Below are 15,950 nucleotides of genomic sequence, written 5' to 3'. Positions count from 1 at the left end.
CGGCAGCCTGGGCCATGTTTTAGGTAAACTGATGGCGGTGGGCGAAGTCACCTCTCTAGGCCTGGTCTAACACAGCCTGCAAGCTTGCATTTCATTTTGCAAATTCTTGCTATCATCATGCTGTTGGTGGAAGATGTAGCAGTGCTTAATTCTTCCCTCCCTCTGTGGCTCAAGCACTTTGGTCATTTAAAAGTGCTTCCTTTTTGTCTTCATCTAGAGAAGTAAAAATAATTATAACAGAAAATGGGTAATTTGCAGCTACAATGCTTGGCTGGTAATCAAAAACTTGTAAATGGAAACATGAGCTTTGTTTATCACTTCTTGAAATTAGAATGCAATTGAAAGTAGCTGTGGCCTCACAGAGAGGGCATTATGGAAGCAAAGGCAGGCTTAGTTGTTTGTTGAAGTCCTGCCTGCTAATGAGGCTTTTAAGTTGCAGTTGCCTCAGAAGCAGTGAATAAAGAAAGGTGTCCTCTGGTATTGCTCAGCTGTTCAGGAGACCCTCGGGCAATCACTTGTGAATTGATCACCCCCCTGCGTAAAACTATGCAGGGCTCACCAGCCACCACCATCAGGATCAAGTTGACCTTAACATGGAACACAAGACTCTTGGCAACCCCGGAGGATCCTGTTATCCTCCCACAATCCTGGCTGTTCTCTTGACCCTCTTACAGCCCTGACATGCCCCGTGACCTTCCACATTCACAGGCTTCACAAATGCTGTTTTCCCTTCCTAACTCATTTACCTGTCTAATCCTATTCATCCTTCAACACACAAAACTTAATGTTACTTCCTCCTGGAACCCCTTCCATACCCCCTTGGCATTCCTCCCTCAGCCTGGCTGGGCTGGGGGCCCTCCTCTGTGTACTCAGGCTCCCTCTGTTTCCATTTATGCCAGTTCTTATGGCACTGGGTGGTGAACATTGGTTAGCCCATCTGCCTCTCCCCAGCACAGACAGGTGAGCCCACTAGGCAGGAATGTGGCTGACACTTCTGTCTCCCTCGTTCCTGGCTTCATACTGCCTGACACTTAACAGGTGCTGATTGATGTTTGCTGAAGGGATTTTTTAAAAAACCCTCACCTGAGGATATGTTTTTATTGATTTTAGAAAGAGAAAGGGGGAGAGAGAGAGAGAGAGAAGAAAACATCGATTTGAGATGGAAATATCCATTGGTTGCCTCCTGTATGTTCCTCAACTTGAGATCAAACCAGCAACTTAGGTGTATGCCCTGACTGGGAGTCAGACCTGCAACCCTTTGGTATATGGGATGATGGAGCAACCACCTGCAAGGGCACTGAAGGGATTATTAATGGCAGTGAAGGAGTTTGACACAATTTTAAAATTTGCCTTTCAAAAGGCACAGTTACCAGTCATTGATAAAATAAATTTCATAATACATTCCCCGGCCAACGGGGCTTTTTGGATGCTCTGTGTCCATGTTCATTTTTGTGATGAACTAAGGGGCAGACCATGAGGTAGGCCTGCCAAGTTCTCAAGTGAAAAGCAAAATTGACCTGAGACTTCATGATTTTGCTTCTGTCTTAAATTCGGCGTGCCTCTGTACCATAATCAGGACCCCAATGTGTTTACTACTTTGCATCTTATTTTTGTGATATTATACAAAGTACTGAAGGGCACACAGATGCTTTCAGCATTAAAAGGAGGTCAGTGTTATTAATGAAGTGTTTGCGAGCCTAGTAAGCAAGTTTATCTCTATTTATTCTTTCACTCTGTAACCCAGTTGCCATTCCTCTCAGCCTGCTGGGAAGTGGGCACATCTGCCAGTCACTGGGTTTCTCATGGGTCAGCAGGGATGCAATATTTGCATTTAAATCATCCCCTTGGTTTGACGTTAACTTCATTTTTATCTACAGGTTAACTTGCTGAAGCCTCACTTTTCAGCTAATTGGGTTCTCATGCCCCAAGCCATGGGAGGAAGAGAGGTAGGTGGGATTCCTGCCCAAAGGGTCTCACCTATGAAACATTCACATGGATTGGGGATATTCCAGAATCATCCTTCGCTTGGGGCTGTGCCATCACGGGACTCTGTGCTCTGCCAGCTCCTGGGACCGAGGGACGAGAGAGGAAAAGAGTCTGAACTAGGAGGGTGGGGAGGGGCGGCGGGAAGTGCTGGCCACAAGGTGCCACATTCCCCTGACCAGATCCCTTAGCTTGTCTCCATCTTCCTGACCTGTGAACCATAAGGCTGGACTAGAGAGTGTCTCTGATCCCTTGCATCTGGTTCTGAAATGCTGTCATGCCCAGGGTCTGAGTTAGAATGTGTTGCTAACTATGTGACTGGGCCATGAGTGACTCCAAGTATGGAGGGGAGGAGTGTATCTCAGGAACCCAGATTTGCTACAAGAATTGGGGAATGAGCTGGAATTGGGTAGGGCTGGTCTGTGGGGAGGCTTGTTTCTCCATCCAGCCAGCATTTCCTAAGCCCACGTGATGTCCCAGTCCTATGCTAGACACAGAGATTACAAAGGCAGTGAACTGGGCCAGACTCTTCTGGCCTTAGGCCCATAATTTAGTGGGGGAGATGGGCCACTCATAGTACAGTTGTATGCAGGCCTGTCTGCCTGTTGGTCCCCACTCCCAGGCCTGGGCTGAGCTCTCTGCCCAAATTCTCCTGCCCCCGCCTCATGCGTTCAACACATACGGTCAGTTGTGTTCATTACCAGTTTGATGCCAGTTGCACTTGTTAATAAACCACATAACTTTTAAATATTCCATAAACTGATGGATTATGAGTATAAAAGAGCAGGGGTTTTTTTGAGAAATGAGTGAATGTTTTGAAAAGCAAGAGAGGCTGCCTATCTCCTCATGAGGTGCTGGTGAAGGAACTAGACCATAAAAGATTGGCAGTGGTGGAGGCAGGGGGAATCGGGCAGTCAAGACAGATGCTGTCCTCGTGTTGCTCCTTGTGCATCTCTAAGAATCCTCCCCACCTAGAAGAAACGAGGATGAGGAATGTTGCTGACGTATGCGGTTTATAAAAGCTCCGATCCCTGCTCCAAAAACAAAGCCTTGGCCCTGCATCAAATCACCTACTTGTGTAGGTTCACTTTAAAACGGGAATTCACTTAGACATTTTTTGAGTGATTCCCTGATTTACTAGCTAAACAAACTAGCGTTTGTTTCTGCTTTACTAGCTAGTCAGGGGTGGGTAGGAGGGCTTCTTCGACTGCTGGGTGCCAAGTGACAACTGGGGTGGGGCCGGGGACTGACTGCTAAGAGCTGAGACTTACAGAACCAGGAAAACCACATCACAGACCCCCTGTCTGCCTTGTCAACAAGGTTGGGCTCCAGCAGAGGACGGGGGAGCCGGGGAAGTACAAGTTCAAGGGAGGCTGAACAGGGAGTGGGGAGGAGGACAGGCCATGCAGTAGCCCCACAGCTTCGAGGACAGCCCGTGGCAGTGTTACAGAGGGGATGGAGAGGAAGGGAGAGGTCTAGGAAGTGCAGCGTGCAGGATTTAGTGATGGATGAATTGAGAGGGGTGGTGTGGGAGGAAAAGAAAGGGGGCCAGAATTACTCCCATACAACTGACTGGATGGCGGTGCTCTTGTTTATGGAAAACTGGAGCAGGTGTTACAGATGCACTGGGGGAACGGGGCTTTCAAGGTGGAGAAAAGAACGCAAAGGAAAGGAAAGGAGGCAAGTGGCTCCTGGCCCAATGCCTGCATCATTTGTTTAGCAAGCGAGTATTAAGCACCTTCTGTGTACCAGGGTGAAGGCCAGGAATGCTGGTAATTGGGCATGTCTGCCAGTCACTGGGTTTCTCATGGGTCAGCAGGGATGCAACATTTGCATTTAAATCATCCCCTTGGTTTGCTGGTCTCAGACATAAAGGGAGAAGGGCCATCTGAGAGGTGCTTGGGTGCTGGGAGGGCAGCGAGGCATGGGGTTTCTACCCGTGGTGCCATCTGCTGGGTCGATGGTGCAGGATGAGAAGCCACTCTTGGGGAGAAACTGTCATGGCGGGCTGTGGTCAACGGGGCGGTCCGGCCTGCCAAGCCCTGGACAGAAATGCACCTGAGGAGGTGGCGGCAGGGAGTGGAGAGAGAGGTCATGCCAAAGGGAAGATTCTCACAGGGGTGTGGACATAAAAGGGGAAAGGGTTTGGGGTCTCAAATGCAGCCTTTTCTTACTGCACAGGATTCTAATTGAGGAAAATGGTAACTGAGAAACTAGTGATAAGTGATAAGTTAGTGATGTACTTGATTGCTCAGAAAATAATAGCTTCAACTTGAAAGAGCATTTTATAGTTTCTGAGCATTTTATAGTTTTCTATTTTTCAATTAAATATTTTTTTTAATTATGAGGATTTTAACAATGTCATCTTTGGCAGTATTCGATAACATGTTGTGAGGTTTTTGCTTTGGATTTAAAAAAAAAAATCTCTTGAGTCTCGTTTTATTTTCAGAATGACCTCTTAGAAACCTTTTAATCCAAGCATAAGTATTTTTATAAAATAAAGTAGACACAGAAAATGACGCAAGAAGGTGACATTTATGAAGCACTGATTCCTTAAGCTGGAATATCTGGCTTTTATTTTTTTCTCCCTGTATCCATTCCCTCCTTTGACATTTTAACTCCATTGTTTCAATAAAATAGGCATAAGATGCTTATCATGAAACTCATTTTGCACTTCAAATTTTTTTAAATTCTCTTTTGGGTGACTATGCATCTCCCTGGTTAAGCACATCAAGCTCAATTTTTTCTTTTTTGCATTTGCGTTCTGACTTGTAGACATTCATCCAGAGCTGTTTGCTCTTCAAGCTCAGGGCTGCATTTGGTTCTGCGGTTATCCCCAGCTTCTCCCACGGCGGGCAGTGAAGGCAGTTTATTTGATCTCCATCCCCTCTCCTAGGAAAAGAAGCTGTGGGGCATCTGTCTGCTTTTGCTTTCAAAATTAAAGTGAATTTAATTTCGTTTCGAGAATTTTGCAGTTCCACTTAAACAGCATGCTGTTGGGGACCTGGGAAGTCAGGCTGTGAGGTCCCCCCAAGCATGTGCTTACAGGCCCGTGCAGAACTGAGAAGTGCTGTTGTCACCTTGTTCATGCCCAGGTCTTGGAGACAGCTTGAGAGAGAGCCAGGGCTGTGGAGTCAAATCCTAGCTCACTCCTATGTAACCTTGAATAAACTAGCTTACTTCTCTAGGCCCCAGTATCTTCATCTGTAAAAAGGGAATAATAGAATCTAGTCGAAATAATATGAAATAGCAACAGTACCCCAAAATGGTTATTAGTGACATTATCCCTTTTACATGCTAACTCTACAGCTTACCCTTGCCTCATGTGCTAGGAGCCATGTAACCCCATTTCTGGGCTTCCTTGCATTTTGTGGGTACCCACACTTAATTGGATTATGGCTGTTGACTCATGTGGCTCTTCCACCAGCTGTGGGCTGCCTCCTGGCTGAAATGCTGCTGAACCTCCTCTGTGACCTCACACCTGGCCTGGGTACCAGCTGGCTCAGGGCGGACCGCAGGGTGTAAGAGTCTGCCCCAGGCAGTGCCCTCCCAGCATCACCTCCAGCCTGGGCTGTTGGGGCCCTAGGTGAGGACCGAGATAGACCTTTCCCTTTCAGGCCTGGAGATGAGGACTAGATGCAAGTCAAGGAATGAGCCCCAGATAGAGCATCAGTCAGTGCATGGAAGATTCCTGAACACCTGGGGAAGGCATTGGGGGGTAGTTAGAGAAGCCCTTGCCTGGAACAGCAGAGGAGAAATGGCTGGAGCAGAAGCGCTGAACCATGGCTGTGGAAGCTTTGAGAGGCCCTTAGGTGGGTGGTTGGGGTGGGAGATGAAATTAAAAGAGGCCTTTTTGCACCCTTGCCCAGGGCCCTGAGGCCAAGACTCTGATATCCATGTTGTCCTCAGGCCCCCACACAGGCAGCCTGCACTGGGCCACAGACTTGGGCCACCCCAACTCCAGCAGCTGCCTTTGGGATGCACCCCTTGATTCTCAAGCCTTTAGTCTCATCACTGATAGAAAAGCAGTTCCACGCCATTGGCAGTGGGTCAGTGGTATCATCTTCAGATAAAGTGCCACACTTTATTAGCTTCCCTCTCCTAATATCACAGATGTTGGACTTCCTCCTCTCAGAATAACCTCTGGCTTTTGAATCATCTGGCATGAATATATGTGGAATCATTGGTGGAGTTATTCATCTATTTTGTTTTTTATTTCCCCCTTCAGATTACTTAGAAATGTACTTTTTCCAGCTAAGACCTACTACAAAAACTGCTTCACCAAAAAAAAAAAACCAAAACCCCCAAAATGAGATATTTTAATAGAGCACAAAGATAAAAATCATATAGCAAGAGCCATTGTATTGTTTCTAACTCCGGAGTTTTCGTGTTACAAATGTTTTATGCTCTGCAAGTCTCTAAATACAGTATTACCATTTATGTCACAGTTCTTCACACAAATGACCGGAATGAGTCTCCTACATTCTCAACAAATTCTTACAAAAATCATAGTTAAGGCTTCATGACAACTCCATACTCTTATTTTCCAAAGTATTTTTTTCCCAGTAGGAATGTCCATGTCCGACTAAATTAGGAAGTAATTTTAAATAATCACTTCTAAGGTATCGGGATGAGGGAAATTTTATATTTTTAGGCAAAAGACCATGCAGCGGTTTTTTTATGGTAATTCCTTGGCTCCTACTGTTGCATAGAAATCAAATATTCCTTTTTGTAAGTGAAGTTATGAAATCATCCCTGAAGGGTTTTAGAAATAAAATAAATAATTCTCCCCTGAAATGATGTCAGTGCCTTTTGCCTCAAGGAAAGGAAGCAGAGTAGAGAATCACAGCTAGGTCCTTTCTACCCTTATGTTTCTCTGAGTTTATTACCTGCGCAAGTGATCTTCTCCTTTTGTCCCAGGGTGCCGCTCTCAGTAGGCCTGAGGACGAGTGTTGTGTGTCATGATGTGTCCCTTAGATAAAACGTAAAAATATCCATAACCAAAGAACTTGGTCTAGAAGGCAGTGCCGCAATGTGATAGAAGTCCCAGCCTAAGCTCTGATTCTAGCTGTACCTTCCTGAGTGGCGTTGGCTAAGCAACTTCACTTCTGTGGTTCTCAGTTTCCTCAACTGTAAAAGGCGGGGGTGGGGTTTGAACCTGATGGTAAAGTTCTGCGAATGAGAGCACCAAAGCAACGGGGTTTACTACTTTGATTCAGCATAAGCCTTCTTGATACAGCAGTCCCTCAGCTTCAGAAAAAAACCCAGCCTCCCAATCTTTGTTTTTGTGACAATTTCTTTAAAATATTGGAGATAAAAGTCTTTCCTGAAATTTGTAATAAGGAATCATAAAATGTCATGACTTTTAAAAATTTGCAGCAAGTCTTGGAGAAACAGTTTAAAAAGGAAGCACTTCAGATTATTTAGGGGAGAGAGAGAGGATTGGTTCCTTTTGTTCTGCAAAAAGCAGTAATTTCACTAAGAGCTGTCACTTAAAAAAGTGTTTATAGAGACTGGTCGCCTTCAAAGCAATACATTCATGTAGCATGTGTTTGAGATGGAAGAGACATACACCCCGGCTTTTATCTAAAAGGAAATCGTGCTTGTAATCTTTCGTTGTCCAGAAATCTCTTTGCTTTCAGGTCCTGAGACACAGTGCCATTCATCTTTCAGTGCCTCTGAATTGAACAACGTTAAGGTCAGTGCGTACTTCCCCCAGCTGTAACAACACCTTTTTGGTATACAACTGATCAGCCTGGCTGTGTATTAATCCAAAACAGTGTTTCCACCGGACAAGTAACTGAGGTGTCCTCTCATCCAACAGCCCTGCCTTATGTGGTGGAGCACAGTCGGGACACACTGGGGTGCCTCCAAGGAGGGAGGCTGGGAGTGTCCTTTTCCAAGGCGTGGGCCTCCTGTCCTGCTGGGCAGCTGTGTTCAACAAAGGGAGGTCTATGTTCAACAGTGAGCACAGGAACTGTGCGTTCATCTGGTCAGAAAACCACCCTTCCAGGGGGCAGAACAGCCTTTATAAACATCCTCATGCAGGTTCTCAGGGAAAACGTGTTCAAAGACAGATTCCTCTCAGCTTTGGTGTAAACCACTGAGTTAGTGAATAGTGACCTTGCCCCACTCCTACGGGAGAGACAGGACACACTTGCCTGGGACTTGGTGTGCCGACTGTTTTTGTTTTTCCAGTATTCCCCATCCCACCCCCCAAATTGGCAGCACTGTTAGGGAGCTTGGTGTAAAAACCAAGGCTTTGCCTCTAGCCCTGTGACATCAGCTGGCTCACAGGCGAGCTCAGGAGGCCACAGCCAGTTGCTAAGGACCACGTGCGGCACAGTCCTTCATCAAGGACGCAGTTAGTTACTGAGGGTCTCCCCTCTTTACCAAACGCCTTACTCGACAAGGTTCTCATAGCGTGTCTTTATGGCATGTTCACCTTTTCTTTCTTAAAACTGCAAGGAAGAGCCCACACTTAGGGGAAAAGTGTATTTGTATAAATTAAGAAGTTCAAGTCTGTCTACTCCTCCTGCTGTCCCCTCAACAGCCCTCCACTTTCCTTAGAGGTAATGGCTTACTGTGTGGCACATTCTCATCCAGTAGATTTATGCACATACGTAAGTGCATATATTATGCACTGTTTCAGCGTAAGACAATAACATTGATAGCTTTTTTTAACTAACATGAGATAATAGCTATAATACTGCCAGCAATTTGCTTTTTTTAACCCGGCATTTACTCATTAATAACCCCTGATGTCAGTATATGTAACAATATGTTACTTTTTAATAGCTGCATAGTATTATATAGGATTTAACCATTCCCCTGTTGGTACTAGACATTTGGGTCTCTAAATTTTTCACTATTACAGATAAACCTTCAGAGAGTAGCCTGGTACCATATGCTTGTAGGCATCTGGCCATGCTTATTAATAATTACGCTGCATTTGTTTAAAGACGTGCTCTCTGAACACACACAAACCTGTGCAGCCCTATCTGAGCAATGGGGTTAACTTACGAAAAGTTGCTCATCTCAGATGTGTGCTTTAAGAACTAGCCGTGTTTTCTCCATGTACTCAGCCTCCTGCTTCAGGAGGGGACATTGCTCAGAGCTGTCCCCAAGGACCCAGGGGTTTGGCAGCCTGCTTTTCTTAACCTGGGCTTCGTGGGCCTGACTGTCCTGCATTCACCCCTCTCATGTGCCACTTGCTGGAGGCAGGAAGTTGAATTCTGCTAAATGCCATCAAAAGAACTATAAAGTGTTTGGGATGGTTTTTGTGCAAAGCGATCGCCTCCCCTCCAGCATTTCTATGGGTGTGTTTGTTTCCTAGGGCTGTTGTAGCAAATTACCATGAAGTTAGTGGTTATTTAAAGCAACAGAACTGTATTCTCCTAGAGTTTTGAAGGCCAAAAGACTGAAACGAGTCTCACTGGGCCAAAAGCAAGGTGTTAGCAGGGCTGCATTCCCTTTTGAGGCTCAGAGAAGGATTTGTTTCTTGCCTCCTTCAGCTTCTGGTAGCTGCTTGCATTCCTTGGTGTGCCGACACATCACTCCAATCTTCAGAGACAACATTTCTAAATTTCTCTCTGCTCCATTGTTATATAGCCTTGTGCGTGTATGTGTGTGTGTGTCTAATCTTCCTTTCCCTCCCTCCCATAAGGATACATGTGATTGCTTTTAGGGCCCTCTGGGTAATCCAGGATAATCTCATTTTAAGACTCTTTAACTGAATCACATCTGCAAAGACTCTTTTTCCAAATTACATAACATCTACCAGTTCCAGGAATTAGAACTTGATATACTTGGGGAACATTATTCAACTTACTTCAGTGAGATTTCCCAAACTCTTTTCCAATATGCTTGAACGTACAGCTGGAATACACTTACTGTTTCCTTTGAACTCTTTGGAAGAATATATTTTCATTCATAAGAATGGCAGAAATAAATGTTATTTTACTCTGTGCATTAAAAAATGGACTAGAAAATCAAGTTCAGACAGAAGGTCTCTTGCTGATGAGCTGCATAACCTGGAGACTACATGACATGAACCACATGTACAACTGCTACGAGTTAAATCACAAACATGCCCGTCTTCCCTTTTAAATTTGGAAATATTTAACTGTGTGTTTGCGTGCCCTAGCTAGAAGAAAGTTGAGAAGCCATCTGTTCTACCTTCCCTCCTGCAGATCAAACCATGAATTTCATTTTACGTGTAGATACAACTGTTCTCCTGGTAAAAACAATGAAGGGTGTTGGCAACATTAAGGGCATAAGGCCAGGAGAAGCACATGCCTACCTCTCAGGTGGTTGGCAGCATCAGAATAACAAGGATGAGGTTCGTGAGCACCCATTTAACTGACAGAGTGTGTCTGCTCCTTCCGACCCCCCAGTCCTCCCTGTGAAAGGCTTATTACAGTTTGGATGTGGCCCTGCCCTTGCCGTGTGAATGCTAATGTCTTATACTTCCATTTCCCAATTTCACAGCAGACCTGCATGCTCATAAATTAAACTGCATCGCTCAGCATTATCGTGTGCATTTTAGGATTTAGTTCAAAATGGCCCAAACTACTGCCTGTTTCAGCAGAACTCCCTTTGGCCACCTCCTGTTAATATATTGTAGAGACATTAGGACGGCCATTTGAGAGTGCGGACCAGGCAGGTAGAGAACATACTCCCTTGCACAGGAGGTAGACGGGGGTGGCAGGGGATTGATCACAGGGAGGTGTTGGCTCCTTATTTCAGACAGAGGGTGGGGCATAGGTGAACCTGCCCCACTAGAAACAGAAGAGGTGATGTGCCCGCCAGTCTGTCTTATACAGGATCTTGAATGTGAATGGCTAGAGTTGAAAAAAATAACGTCCGTTGAAAAAAGTAAAATAAAGAAAACCCTGACTGTGGCTGGTTTTTATCACTTTCTAGGACAGTGAAGGGAGTTAGAAACATAACAAAATACCTATCTCTTAACCAATTTGCCACGGGTAAATGAAATAGTAACGCTTTACTTTCAAAGATAGACTAAACACTGTTACTTATATAATCAAAATAATGCATACACATAAGTCTCTTTTAAAATTCAACTAATTCAGAAGGGCTTTTAATAGAAAGTCACAGCTTCATCCCTACCCCCTTGCCCACCTTTTGAAAGCAGCATCTATAGTCTTATTATTTTGGAGGTGAGATGCGCAACTCTAAAATTGTATCTTCATTAGATAGCCATTGAGTCCCATTATGAAGGATTGATTTAACTCATTTATTCTCTTCACTCTACTCTCCCTCCTTCCTCTCATTCTAGATGATTCTATTATTTCCATTCTTTTATTGGTTACCTTTTTACTTTAAATAGTATACTTTTATCTCTTGAATCACAGAGGGTGAATTGCTTACTCAATATCCATTCCCCATTCTTTCTTACAAACAGACCCACTTTTGTTGAAAGCAGCAATGTGTCATTTCAAAAACTACACTTCTTTGCTTCCCTTGTGACGGAGACAGTCATGTCACTGTATTCTGGCCAGTGAGATATAAGCAGATGTTGTTGTGTGGGGCTTTAGGAAAGCTCTCTATAAGGGAGCTGATTCCCTCTTCCTCATTCTTACCTGGAATACAGATACAGTGGCTAGAGATGCAGCAGCCATCATGTGACGAAGAGACAACATTGCAGGCGGATGAAAGGCATGGTCTAAGAATGACATAGAAATCGAGAGGGAGCCTTGAATATTGATGGTAGTAGAGCTGTTGCACCATGTCTGAACTGCCTACCCTCCAGCGTCATTTTATGTGAGAAAAGTTCATACTCTATCTTTAATGTACCATTTTCCCCCATTATCTATTATTCACAACTAAATTTCTTTGTTGTTCATAAACTGTAGTTAGTATCTAGACTCTTCATGAGATAAGAGGAAAATGTTGATGCTTCTCCCCTTCTTTCCATCATTCTTTCTCCAACCATTTCCTTCTGGTAGCTGTATTCTTACATTGTCAATATATATATTTTAATTCTGTCTTCACAGTTAAGCATTCTGTACCTTTTACTAGATTGACTATAAAATTTGAACATCATTAAGTAGCTTTAAATCATTTTGATCACATAAATGTTCATTCCAGGGTCTAGTAGCCCTGGGCTACTCAAAAAGAAATGCCTAATATCAAGGTCCAATGAATTTTCTCATATTCCATCAAGGGCTTCAAATTAAGTCACACTTTAATTTACATTTTTTTACCGTGTTAATTTGGGGGGGGGGGTCATAGCTGAAAGAGAAGTTTTCAGTGTAACCTCAGTTTACCCAACCTCTCAGCATCCCCCTTTTTCTTAGGGGCCCACCTGTTCCTATTCTGCACTGGACTGTTGCTCTGCAGCCTGTGCAACTCCTCTCCTGGGTTGCTTCCTGTGTCTTCCACTTTAATGGTTTTTCTTCCTGGGTTTGATGGAACACATCCTCAGAGAACTTCTTAAGAAAAGAGCACCTGAGAGGTAAACTTTGAGTCCATTTATATCTAAAAACGTATTCTATCCCCATATTTAGATGATAGTCTAGAATTCCAGATTCATAGCCATCGTCTCTTGGAATTGCGCAGGCATTGCTCATTATCTTTTGCATCTAATGTTGTAAATGAGAGGTCAGATGCCAGTCTTATTTTTATTCCTTTGTCTATGAACTTTCTTTTTCTTATTCCTTAGACGTCTTTAGCATCTTTATTCGTGGTATTCTGTTATTATTCTATTACTATTCTATAATAGTGTTCTATTATTTCAGATCAAGTATATTATCAATTAGATGGATTTCGGTTGCAAGTAACAGGACGCCAATAGAAACGCCCTAGGATTTGACTTTCAGAGCCGTTCAGCCAGGGCTCTGGCTCTGTTTCTCTGTGATGCTCTTGGTTTAGGCAACTGAGTAGGTCTCAAAACAGAAACTAAGGAATCGAGGCAGAGGTTGATGAGCAATAAAGTGTAGTTGGGTCCTAGCATCAGAGAAAGCTTACCAAAGAAGACCTTTCATTTTAAAATTTTACTTGTAAAATACATGTAATGGAAAAATTACTATCTTAACCATTTTTAAGTATACAGTTCAGTAGTGTTAAGTACTTTCATAACCATCTCCAAAACTCTTTCGCCTTGCAACACTGAAATTATACCCACTATACAACCACTCCTCATTCCCTCCTCCATCCAGCCCCTGGCAACTACCATTCAGCTTTCTGTCTCCATGACTTTGATTGTTCTAGGTACCTTTATAAGTGGAATCATAGAGTATTTGCCTTTTCCTGACTGGCTTGTTTCACTTAGCATCATGTCCTCAAGGTTTATCCATGTTGTAGCATATCTCAGAGTATCCTTTTTGAGGGCTGAATAGCCCATTGTATGTATGTACCACATTTTGCTCATCTATTTATCCATCAGTGGACACTTGGTTTGCTTTTACATTTTAGCTATTGTGAGTAATGCTACTATGAACACGAGTGTACAAATAATCTCTCTAAGATCCTGCCTTCAATACTTTCAGGTATATACCCAGAAAGGGAATTGCTAGGTCATATGATAGTTCTATTTTTAATTTTTTGAGGTACTGCAATACTGTTTTCCATAACCTCTTCACCATTTTACATTCCTACCAACAGTGCACAAGGGCTCCAGTTTCATCCTTTTCCAACACTTGTTTTCTGTATTTTTTATAGTAGCCATCCTAATAGGTATGGGGTGACATCTTATTGTCATTTTGATATTTGCATTTCCCTAATGATTGGTGATGTTGAACATCTTCTCACATACCAAGGCCATTTGTATAACTTTTTTGGAGAAATGTCTATTCAGGCCCGTTGCCTGTTTTCTAATCGAGTTATTCATTTTTGTTGTTGCTGAGTTAAGACCTTTTACGTTGGCCTAATATGTGGTAAGTGCCAGGGGAACGAAGTTGAATAGGTAGAAGTGGGTAGAAAGGGCATTCTAAGCTGGAGGAGCAGCGGGAGCAAGGGCATGGAGATGACCGTGGTGGCGTTGGGGCTCCCTGGAGGCACCAGGCTGTGTTGGGCCTTAGGCACAGATAGGCAAGCAGTCAGCACTGGGGCAGGAAAGGCACAGCTGTCCCTGCCTGTGGCGAGCTGGAGCAAGGAGGATGTCCTCCTGGATAGCGTAGATTGTGAAGGCAGTGCCACAGCTATTTACAAAGCTGCCCGCAGAGAGGTCCCTGTGGTGAATGAGGGCACAGTGAATGCCGTTGAGAGGGGTCTGTTAAGAGGCTCAGAAGAAACCTTGCTTTGAGATTAGGTTCTAAGCTCACAGTGTCACCAAAAATCATGTTTGTGCAGAGTAGTCCCTGCAAAACTCCCAGTACGGTTCCACATTGGGGTTCCACATGCCAGGCCTCCCTGGGTCCCACCCAGCAGGATTTCCTCAAGCACAGCCGCAGGCTCTTTTTAGCTACAACCCAGACAAAGTGGCTGCCTGGACTTTAGGGACCACGTTATACAAAAAGTACCTGACTTTACACACTGGACTCAAACTCAGCCCAGGGAAGTGCACGCACTGTCAGGAGGAGGCAAGAACCACGGCCCCCTGAGGTATTATCTGTTTGGATGCTTTGGGCCACAAGTAACCAAATAAATACCTGACCAGCAGTATCTGCAGCAATGAAGATATTTTAGCAGCTCTCATAATAGTCTAGAGAGAGGTAGTAGAAGGTTAATGTAGTGACTTAATGAGAACAAGCCTTCGGGTGACGCCTTCCTCCCTGCTATTCTTGGGCCTTCCCTTCGTGGAGACAGGAGGGCTCTGGCACCCATACACCACAGTGTCCAGGGCAGGAAGGGACAGAAAAAAGGCCTTCTGCTCATTGCTCTTTCATCAGGTGGGGAAATTGTTCCCAGAGGCCTCCAGGCACTTCCTCTTACATCTCATTGGCTAGGACTGGGTCACATGCCCACCCCTGACCAATCCTGGCAAGGGCAGTGTGGTGCTATGGTTTCCACATGAATCTGTGCCCCTGTCCGTGAAGCTGACAATATCTGGGTCTATTAGCAAGGGGAACAGGAAATCGCTGTGCTGCAGGAAGGACCAACAGATTCTCTGACACATCACACTCCCTCTGGAACATCGCTTGTGGAAGATAGTAAGCATAAATAATTTCAATTTGGCTCAATTTTCTTTTATTTTATTGATCTACTGAGGCCAGCACATGCAGGAGAGAGAATTCATATGAGCTTGAGGCCTGTGGAATGAAGCTTCGCTGTCTTCATTTTGGAGCTGATACCTCCAGGTGTCTGCCCCTGGCTTTAGCCCCAGCTCTGGGCATGAGGTGCTCTCTAGTTCCTCTGGCCAGAGTGGACACTAGCTCTGCTCATTGGTGCTGAGACCCCAGGGCCCGCCTGTTCCCCCTGGAGCCAGGACCCGATGCCTGAACCTCTGGCAACCTCTCTTCTCCAGCTCCCGGGAGCCCTGTGCTTGTGACATACACACTCATAGATCACCATGTATTAGAATGGCCTGTAAGAAGAGCCATCAGCCAGAGAACCAGATAAATTCATTAGTTCTTTAGAAGTCAGAGAGGCAGTTAACCTCTTTGCTGGTTTTTAAACTCAGGTACAGCAAAGAAAGTCAACACGTCCTGACTCGGTGGGTGGGAGCCTGGTGCAGGTCAGCTGGAGTGTTGTGTGCAACCTGCTCGGAGATACATTGGGCTGCTTGGGCTGCCCAGCCCAGGCCCAAGTGAGCTGGTGCACTGGCTCCATTACATCCCTGATTCTATACTGGGCAGAGCTGAATGTCCTTGGACAAATAGGGGCTTCATTTGATTGATCTGCTCTCATAAGAACAGGTAGGCTCTGTCAGAGACAGTGGTATTTTTATGCAGGGTTGGCACATGTGAATCCCATTTTCTAATGCTGTGATGAAAAGCTTCCTCTTCCTCTTCCTCTTAAAGTTACGTAGGAGGTATAGTCCTAATGTGTCTCTTTAGTTTATATTC

The 15,950-nt window shown here is 44.6% G+C and overlaps 1 protein-coding gene across 6 annotated transcripts in view; it reads left to right on the top strand.

The window, feature by feature from the left end:
* NMNAT3 (nicotinamide nucleotide adenylyltransferase 3) overlaps positions 1-15,950 on the top strand; it is a 93,310-nt gene that overhangs the window by 18,214 nt on the left and 59,146 nt on the right. Inside the window, exon 2 of one of the 6 annotated variants that reach the window (XM_054595617.1) lies at positions 7,657-7,681. The exons of 4 other annotated variants lie outside the window; for them this stretch is intronic. The gene's annotated coding sequence lies outside the window, so the exon portion shown is untranslated. Of the gene's footprint in view, positions 1-7,656; positions 7,682-15,950 lie in introns of those variants that run through there. One more of the 6 variants, XM_054595618.1, reaches the window with a different exon arrangement.

Source organism: Pteronotus mesoamericanus, unplaced genomic scaffold, assembly GCF_021234165.1.
Source record: "Pteronotus mesoamericanus isolate MK-2021 breed Mesoamerican mustached bat unplaced genomic scaffold, CSHL_Meso_final scaffold_54, whole genome shotgun sequence".
NCBI lineage: Eukaryota > Metazoa > Chordata > Mammalia > Chiroptera > Mormoopidae > Pteronotus > Pteronotus mesoamericanus.
Note: the sequence above shows the minus strand (reverse complement) of the source record. Positions and strands in the feature narration are given on the sequence as shown.